Here is a 9,197-nt window from a genome sequence, read left to right as displayed (position 1 = left end):
TAAATCTAAAACACTCCTACCAGGATTCACTAAAGCAAAACAGACTCAATCTTTGAAGACTACTTCAAGTGGTTTTGAAGCAAGAGTAGTTACTGGAAAGGAAGCTAGAGATAAAACTGGATTGGGAAGTGCTGATGAAAGAAGAGTACACAACACTACCGATGATCCAACTTCCTTGAGTGAACCAGGTATTGGAGCAACTCCTGAGAGATTGAATCAACTAGAATCTGTACAGATGGTTTACCATACCTTCTTGAAAGAATACATCATGTTGTATTTCATGACAGATGGTAGGGTTTATCATATAAGACAAAATGCCATTCCATTGAAGTATTTTGAAGAATTGGAGCATGTATTATTCTTACTTCAAGTGGATGACAGAATAACAGAGACTGCTGCAAACTACTTAAAGGAACAGATTCAGAGACAGAAAAGACTTTATTCTGTTAAGTCTGACAGCAGATATGTTCCAAAGTACAGAAATCACAATGGTGATATTGTTGATATGAAGCCTAATACTGCACAGATCAGAACATATCTTGGTATTAAGGGGCTTGAATTCAATCTAGAGTCTAATAAAGCTTATGTCATAAGACTAGATCGGGAGTTGAGAAAAGCAAAGATTAATGATCTCAGAGCTGCAATATTTCAAACTGGTGAAGATACTGCAGAGCTTAAAGATGTCAAACGGAGAATGATTGATGAACTCAGATATGCTGAGAAATGTTTGTTGAAGAATTATCTCAGAACAACTCCTGACATCAGAGAGATCAGAAAATGATGAAGCCAAGTCGAAGATCTACAACTGCTTAAATTCTGATATTTATACAGATTGAAGTTGTTATCAGAAGTTGAATTGGTAAAAACTTTAAGGACTGTAAGTTGTAGTTATCTTGTCTATTTCTCATGCATTTGTACTTAATGTTTTTGACATCATCAAATATCTGTTAAACTTGTATATTTTGTTAATTTACAAGTTGGGGGAGATTGTTAGATATATTTGATAATGTCATGGCTAATATGTTTTATGTTTAGATTTCAGATCTTATTTGAACAGAACAAATCAGTACTTAACTGATCAGTACTTATACTGGAAGTCAGAACTTAAGGGATATCAGTACTTATGTTATCAGGAGATAGATATCAGAACTTAAGTGCTGAAGGACGATCAGATAAGGACAGTAGCTGATTAAAGTTAAGAAGATCAAGATAAACATAAGAAGAGATATGCATGAAGAAGGAATTCCGTGAAGAATGGAATACTTGGAATAGAAGATATCTGATTGATATATTTTAGGAAGCAGAATTATATTCCATATCAATTAGCGATTATCTTGTAACTATGTAGTATATAAACACAGACATAGGGTTTACACTATAAGTGTTATCATTATCGAGAATATTATTTATTATAACCCTAGCAGCTCTCGTGATATTTTGTTCATCACTGAGAGATAACAGTTCCAGATTGTAACAGAGTTTATTGTTTAAATAAAGTTTGTTTTCTGTTACATAAGTTCTTGAAGTTTGATTTGATTGTAATAAACACTGTATTCACCCCCTCTACAGTGAAAGTGTGACCTAACATAACCCTAAACTAATTTAGAGTTTTAATAAATCCGAAAACCCTAGTTATTATAATTAAGTCTTACTTAATCATCTTATAACTCAATTTCGGATTTAATAGTAAATTCGAATTATTTATCTAATTAATTAGGTCTTACTTAATTAATAATAAATAATTTGAATTATTTACATTTAATATAAATTCGAATTTAATTTAAATAATCTTCCAATCGTTCTTGGTGTGACCCTTTAGTTTATTATTACCTGATATCTGTTAGAAAATTCACTACCGATAATTCTTGTCATGTTGATTTTGATATTTTTGGATTTTCTGTGAAGGATTTACAAACTGGAAAGCACCTAAAGAGATGTGAGAGTTCAAGAGATCTCTATCCCCTCACCACAAATCGGGCCATTTATTATTTAGTTTTTACAGCTTTATCTTCAAATTTAAGGCATAATCGTCTGGGGCATCACGGGGAACTAATTTTAGACTCTAATCTGAGTAATAATTTTATCAAATGTAATATGGATCGTAATTATTTTTATAATTATTGTCATCTGAGGAAACACATTGAGTTGCCATTTAAAAATTCTACTTCTTATACTTGCTTGTCATTTGACATTATTCACAGCGACTCTGTGCTTCTCATGTTATAAGTTCATATGGTCATCGATATTATGCTTTTTTTAGATGACTCCACCAATTTCTTGTGGAAATTTCTCATGTCTAATAAATCAAAAGTTTATTCAGTTTTTAAATCTTTTATTGCATACATCCATACTCAATTTAAAGGAGATATTAAAAGTTATTTTTGATGAAAACCAATTCCCTTTCTCTAAATTGCATACTCTAACCTCTACATCATATGAATTCTTAAACATTGATCCTTATCCGTATCTACTTCAAAATTTATATGATTTCCAACTTTCTAACCAGCAAAATCAAGTCAGATCTTTGCCCCTCCAAAGTTTTCCTACATCCTATCCTTCTATTTCTATTACACAACAGCCTTTTGATGACCAGCAACCCCCTTATTCTGACCCATATACTTCAATACATGATCACTCATCTCAGCCCACCACACCAACATCACAAATCAGAACAGCCACCTCTTTAAATCCATCCCAAGAACCTCAGGTTCAGCCTTTCCCCCTACAAAAATTTATTACTAGAAGTCAACAAGGGATATTTAAGCCTAAAAAGCTTTTTAATTTAAGTGCATCCACTTTTCCATCCATTTATCCAATTCAAAAAAATATAGTAGATACTTTACGTGACCCAAACTGGAAAATGGCTATACAAGATGAATATTTTGCTCGAATTAAAAATAAGACATTGAAGTTGGTTTCACGTCCATCTAATGTTAATGTTATTCACCTTATGTGTATTTTTTGGCATAAAAAAATCTAACGGGTCTTTTGAGCAATATAAAGCTCGTCTTGTAGGTGATGGTAAATCTCAACATGTGGGAATAGATTGCGATGAGACATTCAACCCAGTTGTTAAACCTGCAACTATACTGTCTGTTTTAAGCATTTCATTGTCAAATTCTTGGCCCATTCATCAGTTAGACGTCAAGAACGCCTTCTTGGTAATCTTACTGAGACTGTTTATATGCATCAGCCCGGGGGATTTAAAGATCCCGATTATCCTGATTATGTATGCTTATTGCAGAAATCGATATATGGGCTCAAATAATCATCCTGTACTTGGTACAAGCGATTTACAGATTATGTTGAGACTAACAGGTTCTCATATAGCAAGTCATGTCATGCTTTATATATTTACCATCAAAGATCTGATATTTCTTACAAATGAACTGACTACAACTATGACTATAACTACTGAAAAGCAAACTCTGATAGTCACAAATATTGATAAACACCAAGCTAGTCTGGGGTTAAAAATTGGTGTTGAGGCAAGTCAGTTTCAACAAACACTGAAGTATAAAGGCAAGAAGACTACTCTTCATTAGAAAGATCCAGAACTTCTAACATTTGATGTTGAAGTAGCTAGAAGACTGTTTGAGAGAGTGTGTCCAGATGTTGATATTAAACAGATAAGATAGTTAGAAGAAAATTTTAAACTGTTAAAAGACGATACTACAAAAACTGATGTTGTTTTAATATATGATGATGTTTCAGGAAGAGAAAGATCAAGAGGAGGAATTGTGATAAAATAAGTCGGTCAAACTGGAGATGCTGAAAAACCTGTTCTAAGGTCCCAATCCATTCTAAATGCTGACATGAGGTATAAGGGGAAAGAGAAAGTTGATGAAACTTTAAAGCTTGTACTGGAAAACTCAAACTCTGATTTAGGAGTCTAAACCCCTGACAAAACTCATGTTGCAGACACTCTAGAAAAAGCTGATGAAAATGTGAAAATAACCTCTGACATTGCTCAAGTTAAAGTAACTGATGTTCAACCAGTCACAACCTCTGATACTACTCATGTTGATGACGATACTGCTCAAGACATAAAAGCTAATCACAACTTTCCTGAAAAAGACTCAAATTCCGATACAGAGGGCTCAAAAGCTGATAAGACAGAGCTAACTTTTGAAGAGAATAAAAAGCTACTATGGACAGCAAGACACCAGCACCAAAAAGAGATTCCTCTGAGACCATTAACAAGATTTACAGTGGTACTCACAACTATAATGGCTGGGAGAAGAGGGGGTCTGGGTCTTCCAGATGCTGATAATTTCCTAGGAAATGATTTGATTCTTAAAGAACCAAGAAATTTGACAGGGATTAGTGAAAATGTGAAGCTTGAAGATTTACAGAAAATCATATCAGTTTAAATTATGCTCGATTTATTTGGCACAAATAAGCCAAAAGAAAAGATGCTGTATTTTCTTGAATCAAGTAAAATGTTAAAGATTTTACAAGAACATGTGAGAGACATACCATGGAAGGAGTTGGAATATAATTGCAATAAAATAAGCTTTTATACTATCTCAAAAAGCAGAAAGGAATGCTCATGAAATCCAAGTACATTCCAAAATAATTTAATGAAGATGGTCATACTGTTGATATGCCTACAGGAGGAGCTAGGGTAACTACTTCTATTGGGATAAAAGTTCCCACTTTTAATCCAAAATGGTAAGAAGGTTGGAATTCTGGAGCAAGATGACTTGTCACTTGTCAGATCCCACATTCATGACCTAAGAGCAACTATTTATCAAAATGCTGAATCTACTAAAGAGCTGGAGAATATCAAACAGAGGATGAAGATGTATTTGAATGTGCTTGAAGAAAACTTACTTAGAAAATTCTTTGATGATGCTACTGGTTTTTTCAAAGTTGAAGATTGAAGCTAAAGACTGAGACACTGATAGTAAGGATGTATATGTGTTTATATTTCTGCAATTAGATAGTTTGGACATCATCAATTAAGAACTTGTACATAAATTACTTAATGCACAAGTTGAGGGAGATTGTTAGATATAATTGATGATATCCATATTTAAACTATCAGAGTTTACCATCAGAGTTTAGAGATATATCGGTGTAGGACTTAATTAGTTGATCAGTAGTTGGATATGTATTAGGATTCCTTATTTATGTATATCATATCAATTGATTGATTCTGTAATTGTGCAGTATATAAGCACAGATTAGGTTAACACTTAATATGTCGAGCATTGTTTTATCATATACATAACCTAGTTAGCTTTCAAGGATATCTGTTCATCCTTTTGAGAGAGTTTTATAATCATTTTTTATTCATAATATAAAAACTGTTCTTCATTGTTGAGTTCTTATCTTGATTTGATTGTTATAACTGTATTCACCCCCTCTATAGTTAATTTAAGGCCTAACATGTAAAACCTTAGTTTATGCTTAATAAGACATTATATAGGCAAGAGAAAAAGACTTATAACCCTAAACTAATTTAAAGTTTCAATAAATTCGAAAACCCTAGTTATTATAATTAAGTCTTACTTAATTATCCAATAACTCAATTTCAAATTTAATAGTAAATTTGAATTATTTATTTAATTAATTAAATCTTAATTAATAATAAATAATTTGAATTATTTATATTTAATAAAAATCCAAATTTAAATTAAATAATCCTCCAATCATTTTTTGTGTGACCCTTTAGGTTATTATTACCTTTAGGTTATTATTACCTTATATCTGTTAGAAAATTCACTACCGATAATTCTTAATATGTTAAATTTGATATTTTTGGATTTTCTGTGAAGGATTTACAGACTCAAAGCACCTAAAGAGATGAGAGAGTTCTCGAGATCTCTATTCCTTCACCATTAATCGGGCCATTTATTGTTTAGTTTTTACAGCTTTATCTTCAAATTTCTGGCATAATCGTCTGGGGCATCATGGGGAACCAAATTTATACTCTAATCTTAGTAATAATTTTATCAAATGTAATATGGCTCGTAACTATTTTTATAATTCTTGTCATCTAGGGAAACACATTGAGTTGCCATTTAAAAATTCTACTTCTTATACTTTCTTGCCATTTGACATTATTCACAGCGACTGTGGGCTTCTCATGTTATAAGTTCATATGGTCATCGATATTATGCATTATTTTTAGATGACTACACCAATTTCTTGTGGACATTTCTCATTTCTAATAAATTACAAGTTTATTCAGTTTTAAATCTTTTATTGCATCCATACTCAATTTGAAGGAGATATTAAAAGTTATCAGTATGACAATAGGCGCGAGTATGACAATGGCCCTTTTAGGAAATTCTGCGAACTTAACGGTATAAATCTCCATTTTTCTTGTCCATATACATCATCATAAAATGGAAAATTTGAGCGCAAGATAAGGTTCATCAACAACATGGTAAGGACACTTATGGCACATTCTTCAGTTCCTCCCTCCTTTTGGCATCACGCTCTTAAAACAACAACATACCTATTAAATATTTTAACAACTAAATTTTTGGGAGACAAATCACCAACACAAATCATTCACAACAAGAATCCATTATATTCTTACCTTCACGTTTTCGGATGTCTTTGTTTTCCTTTTTTCCCTCTACCACCATGAATAAACTTCAACCACGTGTAACACTGTGCGTATTTCTGGACTACCTTTCTAATCACCAGGGATACAAATGTTATGACTTATCAAGCAGAAAAATCTTTGTATCTCGACATGTTGTTATTGATGAAAACCAGTTCCCTTTCTCTAAATTGCATACTCCAACCTCTCCATCATATAAATTCTTAAACATTGATTCTTCTCCATATCTACTTCAAAATTTACCTGATTTTCAACTTTCTAACCAGCAAAATCAAGTCAGATCTTCGCCCCTCTAAAACCTGCCTACACCCTATCCTTCTATTTCTATTACACAACAGCCTTTTGATGACCAGCATCCCCCTTAATCTGATCCCTCTACTTCAATACATGATCACTCATCTCAGCCCACCTCACCATCATAAATCAGAACAGCCGCCTCTTCAAATCCAACCCAAGAACCTCAGGTTCAGCCTTTTCCCCCACAAAGAATGACCACTAGAATTCAACAAGGGATATTTAAGCCTAAAAAGCTTTTTTATTTTAAGTGCATCCACTTCTCCATCCATTTACATAATTCAAAAAATATAGTAGATGCTTTACGTGACCCAAACTGGAAAATGGTTATGCAAGATGAATATTTTGCTCTAATTAAAAATAAGATGTTGGAGTTGGTTCCACATCCATCTAATGTTAATGTTATTCACTCTATGTGGATTTTCGTGCATAAAAAAATCTGATGGGTCTTTTGAGCGATATAAAGCTCGACTTGTAGGTGACGGTAAATCTCAACATGTGGGAATAGATTGCAATGAGACTTTATGCCAGGTTGTTAGACCTGCAAATATACGGACTGTTTTAAGCATTTTATTGTCAAATTCTTGGCCCATAGACGTCAAGAATGCCTTCTTGCACGATAATCTTACTAAGATTGTTTATATTCATCATCCCATGTGATTTAAAGATCCCGAATATCCTGATTATGTATGCTTATTGAAAAAATTGATATATGGGCTCAAATAATTATCCCGTACTTGGTACAAGCGATTTATAGATTATGTTGAGACTATTAGTTATCATATAGCAAGTCAGATCATGCTTTATATATTTACCATCAAGGCTCTGATATTGCTTATATGTTGTTGTATGTTGATGACATTGTTCTTACCGCTTCTTCAAATTCTCTCCCACATTCAATTATCTTTCTTCTTAATTATGAGTTTGCAATAAAGACTTGGGTCCTATCAATTACTTTTTAGGAATTGCAGTGACTATATATGTTGATAGGATTTTTCTTTCTCAAAAGAAGTATGCAAAAGAAATTATTGACCAATCAAATATGAAATCTTGCAAGCTTTGTCCCATACCTGTTGATAATAATCAAAAACTAAGTTATGCATCTGGTTCTCCTTATGATGATCCAACTCAATACCGTAAACTTGATGATGCTCTACAATATCTCACTTTCACCAGGCCTGATATATCATATGCAGTGCAACAAAGTGGACCATATGAGAGCTCTGAAGTGTATACTTTGCTATATTCAAGGTACTTTGGATTATGGCTTACATCTCTATAAATCATCAGTACCTCTCTTATATCATACACCGATGCTGATTGGGGTGGTTGTCTGGATACTCGAAGATCCACTTTAGGATATTGTGTATACCTTGGCGACAGCTTGATATAATAGTCCTCTAAACATCAAACCACCTTATCTTGATCTAGTGCTAAAGCTGAATATAGGGGGTAGCCAATGTTGTCTCTGAGTCTTGCTGGATACGAAATCTTCCTCTTAGAACTTTGTTCTTCGGTCCAAAAGGCCCCTTTGATCTACTGCAATAATGTTAGTGCGATCTATCTCACTGGTAATTCGGTTCAACATCAACACACTAAACACATTGTAATGGACATTCACTTAGTTCGTGAAAAAGTTTCTCGAGAAGAAGTTCGTGTACTTCACATTCCCTCTCATTATCAAATCGTTGTTCTCCTTACAAAAGGGCTTCCTTGTGTACTATTCAACGATTTTTGGGATAGTTTAAGCATTCGTGAACCACATGCTTCAACTGCGGGGGTGTGATTGATTATGTAAATAATCTTTTACATAATTTGTACTGATCAAACCAATATTCTAGTTGTATATATACCTTAACTGTAATATATGTAAATTTTTAATAATAATAATAATAATAATAATAAATTGTTTTGAATTAGAATTAGAATATGTGATTAAATGAAGTAGTCGGTTAGAAAAGAAAAAGGGATACTAACAGTAATTTTAAGTTATTAAAATTCTAATAGTAGTAAGATAGTTAACTTAACTCTATATATTCACATAAGAAATAGAATTTTTTACAATAAAACCCTAAAACAGAGCCGTGCAGAGAGGATATGGACGAAGATCTGTTCATTATTTTATCACTTTAGTTGCAGAATTCATACCCTTGAAGTTAGTAAAGTACACGTGAATGACTAGTAATATTAATATTTGTACTTTGTACCAATTTGTTACTTAGCCTTCAAACATGTTTCCTGTGCAAACTTTCAAGAGTAATCAAGTTGCACTTTCAAGAGTAATCAATTACTTTATGATGTCTATAAATTGATAAGCTATTTA

General features: G+C 32.7%; 1 long non-coding RNA gene across 1 annotated transcript; it reads right to left on the bottom strand.

Annotated features, from left to right (window-relative positions):
• Window positions 1–7,857: 7,857 nt before the first annotated feature.
• LOC141700257 (uncharacterized) lies at window positions 7,858–8,542 on the bottom strand. Its single transcript, XR_012566266.1, has 2 exons — window positions 8,168–8,542; window positions 7,858–8,052 (listed from the first exon to the last, which is right to left on the bottom strand). It is a non-coding gene; the product is annotated as an uncharacterized LOC141700257 (long non-coding RNA).
• Window positions 8,543–9,197: the final 655 nt, after the last annotated feature.

Source organism: Apium graveolens, unplaced genomic scaffold, assembly GCF_009905375.1.
Source record: "Apium graveolens cultivar Ventura unplaced genomic scaffold, ASM990537v1 ctg1993, whole genome shotgun sequence".
Classification (NCBI taxonomy): Eukaryota; Viridiplantae; Streptophyta; class Magnoliopsida; order Apiales; family Apiaceae; genus Apium; species Apium graveolens.
Note: the sequence above shows the minus strand (reverse complement) of the source record. Positions and strands in the feature narration are given on the sequence as shown.